The sequence below is a fragment of the Microcaecilia unicolor genome, chromosome 1, assembly GCF_901765095.1.
Source record: "Microcaecilia unicolor chromosome 1, aMicUni1.1, whole genome shotgun sequence".
Classification (NCBI taxonomy): domain Eukaryota; kingdom Metazoa; phylum Chordata; class Amphibia; order Gymnophiona; family Siphonopidae; genus Microcaecilia; species Microcaecilia unicolor.
The window spans coordinates 732,531,948-732,546,333 of NC_044031.1; the positions used below are offsets into that span (position 1 = coordinate 732,531,948).

General features: G+C 44.2%; 1 protein-coding gene and 1 long non-coding RNA gene across 4 annotated transcripts in view; one reads left to right on the plus strand and one right to left on the minus strand.

Moving 5' to 3' along the window:
* Positions 1–692: 692 nt before the first annotated feature.
* On the minus strand, positions 693–9,756 carry LOC115459850. The gene is made up of 2 exons (XR_003940339.1): positions 9,418–9,756; positions 693–1,013 (listed from the first exon to the last, which is right to left on the minus strand). It is a non-coding gene; the product is annotated as an uncharacterized LOC115459850 (long non-coding RNA).
* Positions 9,757–9,842: 86 nt separating this feature from the next.
* The window catches only part of FURIN (furin, paired basic amino acid cleaving enzyme), a 336,167-nt gene continuing 331,623 nt past the window's right edge, over positions 9,843–14,386 (plus strand). Inside the window, exon 1 of one of the 3 annotated variants that reach the window (XM_030189649.1) lies at positions 9,843–10,095. The gene's annotated coding sequence lies outside the window, so the exon portion shown is untranslated. Of the gene's footprint in view, positions 10,096–13,403; positions 13,423–14,386 lie in introns of those variants that run through there. The other 2 variants (XM_030189650.1, XM_030189651.1) reach the window with 2 other exon arrangements.

The window sequence follows — 14,386 nt, forward strand, 5'->3', positions numbered from 1 at the left end:
CAGATAAGTGTTGCATAAATAAAATCAATTTAAATAGAACATGTAAACAGAAATAAAGTAGTGCTCTAAGAAATATAACGGAGCACAAGAAGAAAGGTGTATACAACGATATATAAAAAAAAAGAGGAGGCTGTCTCAGACTAATGACGATTCTGCACCTGATCCTAATTACAGCAGGCAGTGATCTGCAGAGGAAAGGTAGCAGCTTGCAATTTAAAGAAATACCGATAAGGGCGTTTGCAAGAATCTGAAGTCTTTTTCCTCCGATAAAGAGAGAATCTTTGCTATAAAGATTATTAGAAAGATATTCCATAGCAAATAGCCGTTAAGTGATTATGTAAAAAGATATAGCAATTTAGGGAGCATCACCATTTTGATAGCTTGGATTAGTCCTATCCAGGAGATATTGAGATGCTGCCAATGATCTAGCTCCTCCCAAAGTGTTTTCAATAGAGTGGGGTAGTTGGCTTGATAGAGCTTATCAAGGGTTGCAGTTGGATCTATCCCCAAATAGCAGATGTGTTCTGAGGCCCATTTAAAGAGAAGTAAGTTCTTAATTTCTAGTTGATCTGATAAAGGCAGAGAGATATTCAACAGTTCAGATTTAGAGGGGTTGATAGAAAGCCAGAGATACTCCTGAAGCAATAACATCATCACATGCAGGGAGGTTCGGGGATCTGTGAGAGTGAAAATACTCCACCACATGTGATACCATGAATCATTTCGTGTAGGCAAATTTTTTGTGCCAGAGGCTCCATTGCCAAGGCGAACAGAAGTGGTGATAGCGCACAGCCTTGTAACACCCCTCTCTACAATGTTGATCTTTTCACCACGTTTCTTCCCCACCTTTTGATAGCGTATCTGCTGTTCTTGCTCATCGATCAAGTTCACATTGACCATGAGTGCATCCCTTGGGTGGTGTGGACCATCATCTGAGAAAAGCCAAACATTAGTTTTTTTAGAACTCCAGGGATATCTGTCCTAGTCCATCACCTCCATCTTCTACAATACATCTTAGAAAAGAAAGGAAAATAAATATTAAATTCAGACAGCAAAAATATAATAGAAATATATCAATATAGTACTTATAAACCGCTAATTTCTTAAACAGGGTTCATTGTGGTGTACAAAAATAAAATAAAAAAGATATCAAATTATCACTCATTACATAGTCATAATATAAAACCTTCAACAACTAAACAACATCCTAAGGTCGCTCAAATAAAAAAGTTTTAATCTTTTTTTTGAAATACTAAAGGGGCCTTTTACAATGCCGAGCTAGCATTTTTAGATCGAGGTAAAAATCAGCTGGTGGTGAATGCTGAAACACCCATAGGAATATGATGGACGTCTCAGAATTTACTTGATCCTAGGTTCCACCTTAGGAATTACCACCCAAAAAAAAAAGATCTGGGTATCTTTGTGCACAATACATTAAAATCTTCTGCTCAGTGTGTGGAAGTGGCCAGAAAAGCAAATAGAATGCTAGGAATTATTAGAAAAGGGATAGAAAATAAGACAAGGATTATTATAATGCCTTTCTATCGCCCCTTGGTACAACCTCACCTTGAGTACTGTGTGCAATTCTGGTCGCCATATCTCAAAAAGATATGGCAGAATTAGAAAAGGTTCAAAGGGCAGCCAAAATGATTAAGAGGCTAGAAATCTTTTCATATGCTTAAGCAGTTAGGGCTCTTCAGTTTGGAGAGGAGATGGCTGAGGGGAGGATATCATAGTAACATAGTAGATGACAGCAGAAAAATACCTGCACGGTCCATCCAGTCTGCCCAACAAGATTAACTCATATGTGCTACTTTTTGTGTATACCTGACTTTGATTTGTTTCTGCCATTTTCAGGGCACAGGCCGTAGAGGTCTGCCCAGCACTAACCCCGCCTCCCACCACTGGCTCTGCCACCCAATCTCGGCTAAGCTTCTGAGGATCCATTCCTTCTGAACAGGATTCCTTTATGTTTATCCCACGCATGTTTGAACTCCATTACCGTTTTCATCTCCACCACCTCCCGTGGGAGGGCATTCCAAGTATCCACCACTCTCTCCGTGAAAAAATACGTCCTGACATTTCTCTTGAGTCTGCCCCCCTTCAATCTCATTTCAGTCTAGTTCTACCGCCTTCCCATCTCCAGAAAAGGTAAAGTATACACACAAAGTAGCACATATGAGTTTATCTTGTTGGGCAGACTAGATGGACCATGCAGTTCTTTTTCTGTCGTGATCTACTATGCTACTATATAGATACAGATCAACTTTTACTGGACTAACGTGTTGCCAAATTAATATATGTGGGAAGTAATTTTAAAACAGAGAATTTAAAAAAAAAGAAAAATCAACTTACACTTGTATTTTATAAAGACAAAAATTAGGCATTTAATTTTCTTTAACCAAGAGGCTCCTACAATAATCCCCAATAGTGGACAAACGCTCTCAAAGTTCAAGGAAAGTGCAACTACATGAATGAATTCTAATGCGGGCTCATACCTATTTTACAAATAGCTCCACATCACAACACCTATAGGCAAACCTCTTAAAAGTATACATGCTCCTGCTGGCACTTCACAGGGAAGATGGAAAGAATTTTGTGAGCCATGCTCTGCAAGCTTTCTCTACTTCTCTGCCTATAGTTTAACTGTGTTTATAGCTAATCTGAATTTTACTCAGCTACTGGATGTTTAGCACGACTTAAAGGAGAATCACTCAAAAAAACAAACAAACAAAAAAAAACCTAACAAAGAGATATTTGCAGCTGCCAGTTCTGCCCCTGAACAGGAAGTGATGTCAGAGGAGCAGGGACCAGAAGCCATAAATATGCAGAGTGTGGCCCTGTGGTGACTGCCTTTGTCTTTTGCCACTGTAGCCAGAGTGGCAGAAAGAGGGAGATGGGGCAGGTTCAAGTGAAACTGCTGTGCAGCAGGCCAGGACTGGTACATGGCTTCTAAGAGAAGGTATAAGATTGCACAGCTTAGAGAAAACATTGATGTGTACTTACACATACATCAAAACATTTTTTTATAAAAAGTCATTTCCCCGTGTAGACTATGACACACACAGAAAATGCTTTAAGAAATTACATTCAAAGCGATTAAAAGGGAAAATCCCGTTTTCAATAAAGCTACACGATATAGAAATGTCAAGCAATTTCTTCAGTGCTGGCGTTCCTGCAAGAAGGTCTGGAGAAAGGCCTGTCGCTCAGTTCCCTTAAAGTCCAGTTGGCGGCTCTGGCTTGCTTCAGGGGCCGCCTGAAGGGTGCTTCCCTGGCTTCGCAGCCAGATGTGGTGCGCTTTCTCAAGGGAATCTCAACCTGGTGCTAAGAGCCTTGCAAAAGCCGCCTTTTGAACCCTTGTCGAGGGCATCTCTGAAAGACCTGACGTTGAAAGCAGTCTTTTTGGTGGCTATCACTTCAGCCAGAAGAGTTTCCGAGCTCCAGGCATCTCAACCTGGTGCTAAGAGCCTTGCAGAAGCCGCCTTTTGAACCCTTGTCGAGGGCATCTCTGAAAGACCTGACGTTGAAAGCAGTCTTTTTGGTGGCTATCACTTCAGCCAGAAGAGTTTCCGAGCTCCAGGCATCTCAACCTGGTGCTAAGAGCCTTGCAGAAGCCGCCTTTTGAACCCTTGTCGAGGGCATCTCTGAAAGACCTGACGTTGAAAGCAGTCTTTTTGGTGGCTATCACTTCAGCCAGAAGAGTTTCCGAGCTCCAGGCATCTCAACCTGGTGCTAAGAGCCTTGCAGAAGCCGCCTTTTGAACCCTTGTCGAGGGCATCTCTGAAAGACCTGACGTTGAAAGCAGTCTTTTTGGTGGCTATCACTTCAGCCAGAAGAGTTTCCGAGCTCCAGGCATCTCAACCTGGTGCTAAGAGCCTTGCAGAAGCCGCCTTTTGAACCCTTGTCGAGGGCATCTCTGAAAGACCTGACGTTGAAAGCAGTCTTTTTGGTGGCTATCACTTCAGCCAGAAGAGTTTCCGAGCTCCAGGCATCTCAACCTGGTGCTAAGAGCCTTGCAGAAGCCGCCTTTTGAACCCTTGTCGAGGGCATCTCTGAAAGACCTGACGTTGAAAGCAGTCTTTTTGGTGGCTATCACTTCAGCCAGAAGAGTTTCCGAGCTCCAGGCATCTCAACCTGGTGCTAAGAGCCTTGCAGAAGCCGCCTTTTGAACCCTTGTCGAGGGCATCTCTGAAAGACCTGACGTTGAAAGCAGTCTTTTTGGTGGCTATCACTTCAGCCAGAAGAGTTTCCGAGCTCCAGGCGCTCTCCTGTCGAGAGCCTTTTCTGCAGTTCACTGAGGCAGGAGTGACTATTCGCACAGTGCCTTCCTTCCTGCCCAAGATTGTTTCTCGCTTCCATGTGAATCAGCAGCTCTGTCTCCCTTCCTTTCGTAGGGAGGACTACCAAGATGTACATGCATAAAAAAGTGCAATACAAGAGTCTAGGACAGTGATGGGCAACCTTTTGAGCTTGGTGTGTCAAAATTCGCCAAAAAAAACGAGCATAACTCGGGTGGTGTGTCACTTCGAGAAAAAAAAAACCATAATTTCGCGATATTTATAGTTTAAATAACAAAAATGTATAATCTAATATAATAAAACGCACCGTGAACGTTCTAATGAGGACAACGTTCTGAAGCCATCTGACGTCACTCCCTGAGTCCCTGGCTGTAGGGTTCGTGGCGTTCGTGGTGTGAAGCCACCGAGCCGTCTCTGCCCCGCCCTCGCGTCTAAACAAACAAATCCGGAAGCGAAGCGTCAGGGAAGGAGGCGGCGCTCCCGACGTCTAGCCTTCCCTTCGCTGTGTTCCGCCTTCAAAAAAAGGCGGAACACAGCGACGGGAAAGCTAGACGTCGGGAGCGCCGCCTCCTTCCCTGACGCTTCGCTGCCGGAAACGCCACGGAGGTAAAGTTAAAAAGAATAAAAAAACAAAAAGGGATGCATGGATGCGAAGTGGGGGGGGGGGGGGGGGAGAAGAGGGCGGGCCAGGCTGGGACATGGGAGAGAGAGGAGCATGGATGCGAGGGGGGGGGGCCATGGAAGGGAGAGAGGGGACTTGCTGGAAAAGGATGAATGGAGGCAGCAGGGGACAGAGGAGCATAGATTGGGAGGGCAGGGCTCAGGGAAAGAGGGAAATTGCTGAAAAGGGATGAATGGAGGGGGCAAGGGACAGAGGAGCATGGATGGGCATGGATTGGGAGGGCAGGGCTCAGGGAGAGAGGGGAATTGCTGGAAATGGATGAATGGAGGGGGCAGGGGACAGAGGAGCATGGATGGGCATGGATTGGGAGGGCAGGACTCAGGGAGAGAGGGAAATTGCTGGATAGGGATGAATAGAGGGGACAGATGGGCATGGATGGATATGGATTGCAGGGCAGGCCTCAGGCAGAGAGGGCAATTGCTGGATAGGGATGAATGGAGGGGCCAGGTGACAGAGGAGCATGGATGGGCATGGATTGGAAGGGCAGGACTCAGGGAGAGGGGACTTGCTGGATAGGGATGAATGGAGGGGACAGATGGGCATGGATGGATATGGATTGCAGGGCAGGCCTCAGGCAGAGAGGGGAAATGCTGGATAGGGATGAATGGAGGGGGCAGTGCCCATGGAGAGAGGGTAATTGCTGGAAATGGATGAATGGAGGGGGCAGGGGACAGAGGAGCATGGATGGGCATGGATTGGAAGGGCAGGACTCAGAGAGAGGGGAATTGCTGGATAGGGATGAATGGAGGGGACAGATGGGCATGGATGGATATGGATTGCAGGGCAGGCCTCAGGCAGAGAGGGGAAATGCAGGATAGGGATGAATGGAGGGGGCAGGTGACAGAGAAACATGGATGGCCATGGATTGGGAGGGCAGGGCTCAGGGAGCGACTCACTCTCTCTCTCACACACTCACACTTTCACTCTGACTCTCAAACAGTCACTCTCACATACACTCTCCCAAACATACACACTCCGAGGAAAACCTTGCTAGCGCCCGTTTCATTTGTGTCAGAAACGGGCCTTTTTTACTAGTTGTAATATATAACTGTATTTAACAAACCAAAAACTAATTATTTAACTTACCTGCCGCTATTTCTAATGGCGGGAAACAGCACCTATGATTTATTCTCCCTTTTTGTTTTCCCTCTCTCATAACGAATTGCTACAAACAAGTAGTGAAAGGAGCATTATAAAAGCAATGAATAGTGATTTCTTAGCTGGCCCGGTATTTTTAGGAACTTCCCAAACAAGTGTGGTACAGGAGCAGCAGTCAGTGTCCAAGCACAGCTGAGCTAAGGCTGCAACAGGATCACAGAGAGGAAGAAAGCGGCCGCTGACCCGACTTTATTTGTCTGAAGAGAGCAGCAGCTGCCTGGGTTACTCGCAACTCAGCACTCAGGTTCCACATTTAATCACAATTGCCTCGTGCCTCAGGCAGTTTTTTCACCTGGCTGAGCTACAACTGCAGTGAGCTGTGATTGGTTGTAGGGAGCCTGTCTGGCGCCTAAAAGGGCACTCCTAATTGGATGATTCTGACGAAGAGGACTGCTGGTTACCAAGGCTGCGAGGTGGGGCGGAGCAGGGGGGTTCCGAAGCTGCGATAAGACCACCAACGCCCCTGTCACCCCTGCCTAAGACCGGCCCTGGCAGTAAGAGCAGGTAGGCTGGGTTCTATTTGCTGCCGGCTTTCAACCCGCGTGTCATCCAAAATGGCTATGCGTGTCAGTGCTGACACGCGTGTCATAGGTTCGCCATCAGGGGTCTAGGAGATGCCCTTCACTGGACACACATAAGACCTGCCGCTAGGGAAGAGACGGGAGCTCTCTCCTCAGAGATATTCAAGGACATATCCTGCGCTTTTCCTCTAGGCAGCTCCCAGACAACCCCAACACAGGGATTCAAGAAGGTTAAAGCAGGTCCTAGGTATCAGTGTCTCCTAGGGGCTGATGCTCAAAACTAATGCCAGCATTAAAGAGCTGTTAGCGCCTGATTTTCGCGCACATTATTGTGTGCAAAATGCTCAAAGGGCTCGAGCACCAGTGTAAACATGTACACTAAACATCAGTGCAAATGCATTTAAATGATGCAAATGAGGTTAGTCAGTATTCCTTCCCAATGCACGGAAGGAAATGACTAATAATGCTGAAAATTTACTGCCAGGAGATTTCTTGTTGAGTTTTCATCTTCTTGCCCATGCAAGTTTAAGCACTGCTAATGAGAACCAAGTGTGTGCACAAGCCCAACCAAAACTGAAAGCACGATTGGTGCCTGTTTTTCTGCGCTGAAATATGAGCTTTTGAAAAATGTAGAGTGCAAAAAATTTTTGAAAGACTCGTTTAAAAGTAAAGACGAACAGCTAGGCACAATCCTCTCCTTGCTTTTGGTTTGTTAGCGCAGATTAACTGCACATATCATTTGCATAAGATTTCTCTTGAGCATCGCTCAGCTATTTTTCTGCACTGCTTTACTATGGGCTTTTGCATTGCAGGCTTTAGCGCCCAGCCTCAAGTATCAGCCTCCTAGTGTGGCAAACGCAAACCAGAAGAAGCAGCCACTCAACAACTCACAAGACACACCCTCACCCTCCGTCCCTATTTGGTATCTCTCCCTCTATATCTGAAACCCAAATCCCCAGCCCCAATACAGCATCTCTCCCTCATTCTCAAACTCCCCCACTCTCACATCCCACCTTCCAAATAGAGAGCTGTGCAGGAATAGAAATTTTACCCATCCATGCCCTGCCCATCCCCACAAGTAATCTCCTCCACCCCCACCTATACCCATAACCTTCAGAAGTAGTTATTTCATTTAATTATGTTACTGAAGTATGTATTCTACCCAATTAGTATTTCCAAATAAGCAAACACATTTTATTAATTTGGAAATGTTAATTGGGAAGAATACATACTTTGTTAAGGAGTCTCTTGGCTGAGCTTCTAATGTATTCTGTACATGTAAGGGGTACAGTCTAATTCTCCCTGAAGAATAATGTTTGCATTACTTTGTTTGAACCACCACGTATTAAATCTGTGCTCACTCAAATGACTGCATTTTTTTTTTATAGAAGTCTTTATGCAAGAAAGGCAGATCACATATATAAAAAAAAGAAAACTTAGAGAAAAGTGGAAGAAAACTTAAGTCACTGCATAGTTCAACTACTTAAGGAGAACATACCTGTACCAGAATGAACCATCAGAAAACCAAGGAGGAAATTCATTAAGAAGTGTTATGGCCTTAACACATATTAAGGGAATTAGTGTGTGTTAAAAGCCCATAAGTCGTGCGCTAATTCCCTTAATATGTGTTAAGGCCATAACACTGCAGTTAGCACAAGCTCCTGCCACCTGGTTAGAACTATCTAAGCAGGAAAAATAACTACCGTCAACAGCACCTGCCACTGTCTTTGCCTTTATAAGTTCATTTTACTACTACCGTTACTATTCTACATGTTATTTCTTTCTGCACCACTTCATGCTCATATTCGGTCGTTCCGTTCATTTAAATTGGTACTCATTATACACGGATAAAGTGGTGGCACTGCCTGCTAGTCTATTGTAAAGCATGGAAGCATTAAAAAACAAAAAGAATAAACTGCTACTTTTTTTTTTAATAAATCAAACTAATAAGCCATATAAGCAGTAACTTTGCCTCCATTCATGCATATGCATTTATTTAGCTGGCAAGTTATATTCAAAGCAGCTTAATTTCATGCTCTTTAGCCTACTATATGCTGGCTCCTGCCTACCTAATCAAAGCAAAATATCAGTGTAGCAACCTCCACGAGTATAGTAGCCGGCGACACGTGGAGATCGCCACACGCATGCGCATTGCGCCAGTAGATTTCTGATGCTGGCTGGCTTGTGGATGTGTCAGTGAGTGTGTGCCCTTGGTCATAAATCTCCTGTCATAGGGTCGCTGCATGAGGCCCCCGCCCCCGGCAGAAAACAAGTGCGGCTGGGCTTAATATATCACATGGAATAAGCTCTTTTTGATTACAATCACATCAGAAGGCCGCATTACTGGACTGTCTTCTATGTTTGTGCAGCGCTGCGTATGCCTTGTAGCGCTATAGAAATGCTAAATAGTAGTACTACTACTACTACTATTTAACATTTCTAGAGCGCTACAAAGTGTACGCAGCGCTGTACAAACACAGAAGAAAGACAGTCCCTGCTCAAAGAGCACCACCTTAGGAAGAAATTGCGGGTGCGCGTACAATATTTGAGTATATATGGCTCATAGAGGCATATTTTCAAAGCATTTAGCCTTCCAAAGTTCCATAGAAACCTATGGAACTTTGGAAGGCTAAGTGCTTTGAAAATATGCCTGACAGTGTACCAGCGTTTGAAACATCATCTTTCTCTCCGCCTGCTCATACTGATGCTAACCAACGTCGATCACATCACATACTTTAGATTGCGCGCGAGCACTTACCATTTAACTCGCACAACATGCTCAGGCCGCCCATCTCAAGTTATTTCTTTCAATACGGGAGGCATCTGCCCCCTCAACCAGCCCCAAAAACGTACTTTGTCGCGATCAATACCGGCTTGCATCTTTTTTTTTTTTTTTCTACTGTGAAAATGCAGAATCCCCATGACACAGCTCATCGCTAGTACAAAAGCGCATCTTCACAGAGCTTCTCCCATAGAGATTTGTAAAGCAGCCACATGGCTACTCTCTTGCATGTTTTAACGGATTCCTAACTGTGTGGATCAATCAATGCTACCTCGCCGTCAATCGAATCCAAGGCGTACTTGGTCTCTCCTCTCCAGTTTCGGCCACGCTGCGAGTCGGAGCCTGCCTTTCTCCTCTGACGCAACTTCCTGTTTCCGGCGAGGAGGGGGGAGAAGTTGTGTGATGTGTGTAGTTATTAGTAGTGTATCATAGGGGAGGGAAACAGGAGAAGGAAAGCAGTGTGATTGTTATTGGGCGACCTGAGGTATGAGTTTGATCGGGGGCGTTTGAGAGAGAGGTGCTGCCGTGTCGCGGACAAGGAGGAGAGTGGAAGAGAGAGGGAGAGATGGCAGATCGTACGGAGGGGAGGCCGATCCCCGAATGCGTGTGAGGACGAGGAGACCGGTTCCCCGATCCCCGAATGCGTGTGAGAGTGTGAGTACAACCGACGGCGGGTGACTTTGGTGTCTTTGCAATCACAATAAAGACCGGACGGATCCTAGGTTACAACTGCATTTGAAGTTCTTTCTCGCCGTTGTTGCTCGGCGGTCTGCTTGCAGTCAGAAATTGATCTGTATGACTTGAGTCTTAATAGTCAGATTTTATTTCCCGAGAGAGGCGACTTCATAGCTGTTGTCAATAATATTGGAGGTATTGCTGACCCTCTTCTCGCAGCTTATGGAGCTTTATTTGGAGCTGAGAGCTGAGTTTTAGTAACGCGTCCAGGTTGTTGGGAAATCTTCACTGTGCGTGTACGGTACATGAAGATTTAGCAATTTGTCTTTTTAATGTATCGTGTGTAGGGATGGCATTGTTGGAAAAGTGTGGAAAAAAAGGCATTTCGGCCAGTTCTGCACAGATAAAACTTAAAACTAGCCTTATTTCTGGGTACTCGACGTCACTGCCCTGTATATTTTCTTTACTATGTGATGAGCCTGTTGGTTTTCAGTTATCTACAAAGTGAGTAGTGGCACTTCATCTACTGTTGAGTAATTAACACTGGCAGAGTAAAAAGGGACATTAAAATAATGATCCTTGCTAGCAGCGCTGTTTAAATTTTGTTTGCTCTCTTTTGGTAACAAAGACGTGTGCCTAATGCAGCTTAAAATGGAATATCTTGCGATGTGCTTAGGCATCCAGTGGTATGTGCTAAATGTATGCATGCTAAAAGTTTACTTTTTTTGATTGTTTTTTTTAGGGGGTATTTCTGCATTAATCAATTATGTGTTAACTGGTTAGTGCAGGAAAAGGAATAGTGTGTGAGCCTTTACTCTCTACAAAATGGGTGCTGGTAAATGCACCCATTCTAACTTTTTAAATGGCTTGTTCTAATGGCAATATTATCGCATGGCCATTAATTAAAACAAAAACATAGAAAAAGGCCATTTTTATGGCTTCAGTAAAAATAGCTTTAGTGCATGAGAAAAGGACGTTCTAAGGCTACTTTTTACTACAGCTTGGCAAAAGGACCTCAAACATTCAGTTTAACTTACCATGAATTAAACAGTATTCTGACACCCCGTGTGCAAAACTTCCAATCAATATAAATAGTATTGTGTATGTAAAAAGTAATAAATGTGGGTATTCCAATTATTTTTTTCTAGTTCACTATAAAAGCAACTGAATATCCTATGGATAAAAGAATTATAATTAGGCACAATTGAAATTTCTTTTATTCTTGTGATATCAGACTGGTGTAAGAATAGTTTAAAGGCAGTGATGTGTATGTGTGAATCCTGACACCACATTAGGCATTTAGGGGGTCTGTTTACTAAACCGTGCAGCATTGCTGACACAGCCCATTCAAAGTGAATAGGCGGTTGGCATTAGCGCACAGCCAGCCATGCTAGCGGCTTAGTAAACTCAAATGACAATACCTACAATAGTATGGAACCAATGTTTGTATACTGTAATTTTTTGTCTTTCTGAAACCAGTCCTATTTTAGAAAGAAATACAGTTAATTTTAAATGTGGAGTTGAGAAGGTAGAGGGAAAGGGAAATGGGACTTGATATACAGCCTTTCTGAGGTTTTTGCAACTACATTCAAACCGGTTTACATATATTCAGGGACTTATTTTTGTACCAGGGGCAATGGAGGGTTAAGTGACTTGCCCAGAGTCACAAGGAGCTGCAGTGGGAATCGAACCCAGTTCCCCAGGATCAAAGTCCGCTGCACTAACCACTAGGCTACTCCTCCACATTGGTCATATACTCCCCCTCTCCTTTTGTATCATGCCCCATAATTACGACTAACCAGATGACAGCTGTTTGGAGCATACTGAAGTGGCATCTTTTAATAGATGTAATTCATGCTTTTTCATAGTTAAGATGGGCCAAATGAGATGAAAAGCTTCTTGTCTTCTAATTGATTAATTTTAAGTTTAGTGTCTTTGGAACAGCAACTACCATTGTTTATGTACTTTGCAGTGTGGCACATGTTTTAGTTCTGCTGGGTGCATTGGACATGCTGCTCTTTAAACAGCAAAAGAATTGCTAGAGACTGGGAAAGTGGGCAAGGGTTAAGAAACCAACAAACAACTTTCAAGCAGCTTGACAGGACAATCTATTATGTCTAAGTACATGTGCCTTTCTGGCTGAAATGCTAGGGTTTTTTTTTTTTTTTTTGCTTTAGTTTTCACACATAAGCAGTTATGCCTGTTGAGGCTATGGGCATCCATCTTCTGTCCATATGCATGTTTTTTAGCATAAATGAGTGGCCACGGCAGGCTGTATGGAAAGCACCAGGGCTATATTAAGGCATAAACAAACAAGACGTGCCCTGGGCCCCAAAACATTTAGGGGGCCCTATATAATTTGCCTCCACCCAGACTGGAGTATGAGTCGGATTCCTCTTAGTATTGCATTGTGACTCATGGGTATAAGAATGAGAAGAGCAGTCGTGACAGTTGGTTTCTCCTTCCTCTGATAACTTGCATCCAGTGTGGCTTCCTCATACAAGACAGGTGATATGATACAATTATGCATACAACATCTTGGTAAAACTGATAGTCCAGTGTTGCGTTGGGTTATCAGCATTGCAAAAATGTGACCTAATAAATTATATGCATGAATTGTCCAGGGCCTAATAAGTTAATCCAGCCCTGTTGCAACTAATCTCAAGGTGTGGTTGGGAGTCCCCAGCCTCTGCCAGAGAAGATGAGCCTGAGCTGAAAGGCCTCAGAAGAGATTTTGGGAGGGCATTTCACATTCCCGTACACATTAAGCAATCCTCCCTATCCCAATCTCCTCCCACACTCTATGCAAGCTGCACACTAGACAGTTCCTGCTCTTCTAGCCGCTACAACCACTAGTCATACAGTCCCACACATTCAGTAAAGCATTCTTTTGTGCTCAGGCATTTTTTCTGCCTAGATATGTTTGCCAGCTTCTTTGGGCTTTCATCCACAAATTCCTGGTGTTTTTCTCTTATTTTTATAAACTCACAATCTAACCTGAATTGAAGTGATATTCTGTGACCAAGGCTACAGAACTCTGTGCTCCCCAGATCTGGCCAGTAGGTGTTACTGTTGAACAGGAACTAATACGCCTCCGCAGAAGCAGCTTTGAGGGGTTTAACCTTAGTCTTTGGCATGCTGTGGCACTGGGATACTAGTTTTAAAGGAGCACTTCATTTTGAGACTAGCATTTTGACTCAGCAGTTTCCTCCTGCTTTTTTGGATTCCATCTTAGCTGGAAACAGTTCTGGCAACTGGCACTATAAGCGTTCATTCACACCTGCCCTGGAATACTTTTCCTTTAAGGTAAGTTGAAAAGGGATGGGATTTAATATAACACCTTTCTGTGGTTATGATCAAAGCAGCTTACATATTACATACAGGTACTTATTTTGTAGCTGGGGTAAGGAGGGTTAAGTGACTTGTCCAGAGTCACAAGGCGCTGCAGTGGGAATCAAACCCAGTCCCCTAGTTCTCAGGGCACTGCAATAACAATTAGACTACTCCTCCACTCCAGTCGTTGCACTGACAGACTTTAGATGGTGGGCGCCATACATCAGAATCTCTTCTGGGACCCTGCAGTCCATGGGCCCTGACTCTGAAGACCCAGATGATCAAATCTCCGGCGCTATTCTGAATAGTGCTATAAAAATAGTGCTGAAGAGCACATCCTAATGCTGAAAGCTAATGAAATGCAAATATAGGCACACATAGCTTTGAGCATTAGGGAGTTCGGCGCTTTGGCGTGGGAGGATTGTGCTTGGTGTGTGCGTACAAGAATTTGGTGGTAAGCTCAGCTCCTGTGTGCATGTGCCTGGCAAAACCTGAATGTGAGGCACACATTGGCGTCTTTTCTGAAGCTTAAGTATCAGTGTTAAAAAATTTTTTTCTGGATACTTATATTTAGATGCAAGTAACAGAAGCCAGTGTGTTGTTCTTTTGGGTTTTTTTAAAAGCATGGCCGGTTTAAATTTAGGCGCAGGACAAGAACACCAATGTGTGCTTCACGTTTGGGTCTGCTGTTTCTCACAACCAGTGGTCTGTGGCTTGCACAGGCTTCCTTCTGCTTCCAAAAGCAATCAAAACCAGTAGATTTTGCAGAAAGAAGCATGAGAATCATGGGACATTCTCTCTTCCAACACTCTTAACGCCTGCTTGGACCTGGCGTTATCTTTTACAGCAGTAAGGCACCTTTGTTTTGGGTGCTCTTTTCTGATCATTAGGGAGGAATACAAAATGACCTCGTTTAAATGAGCTTGGCTACATTTGC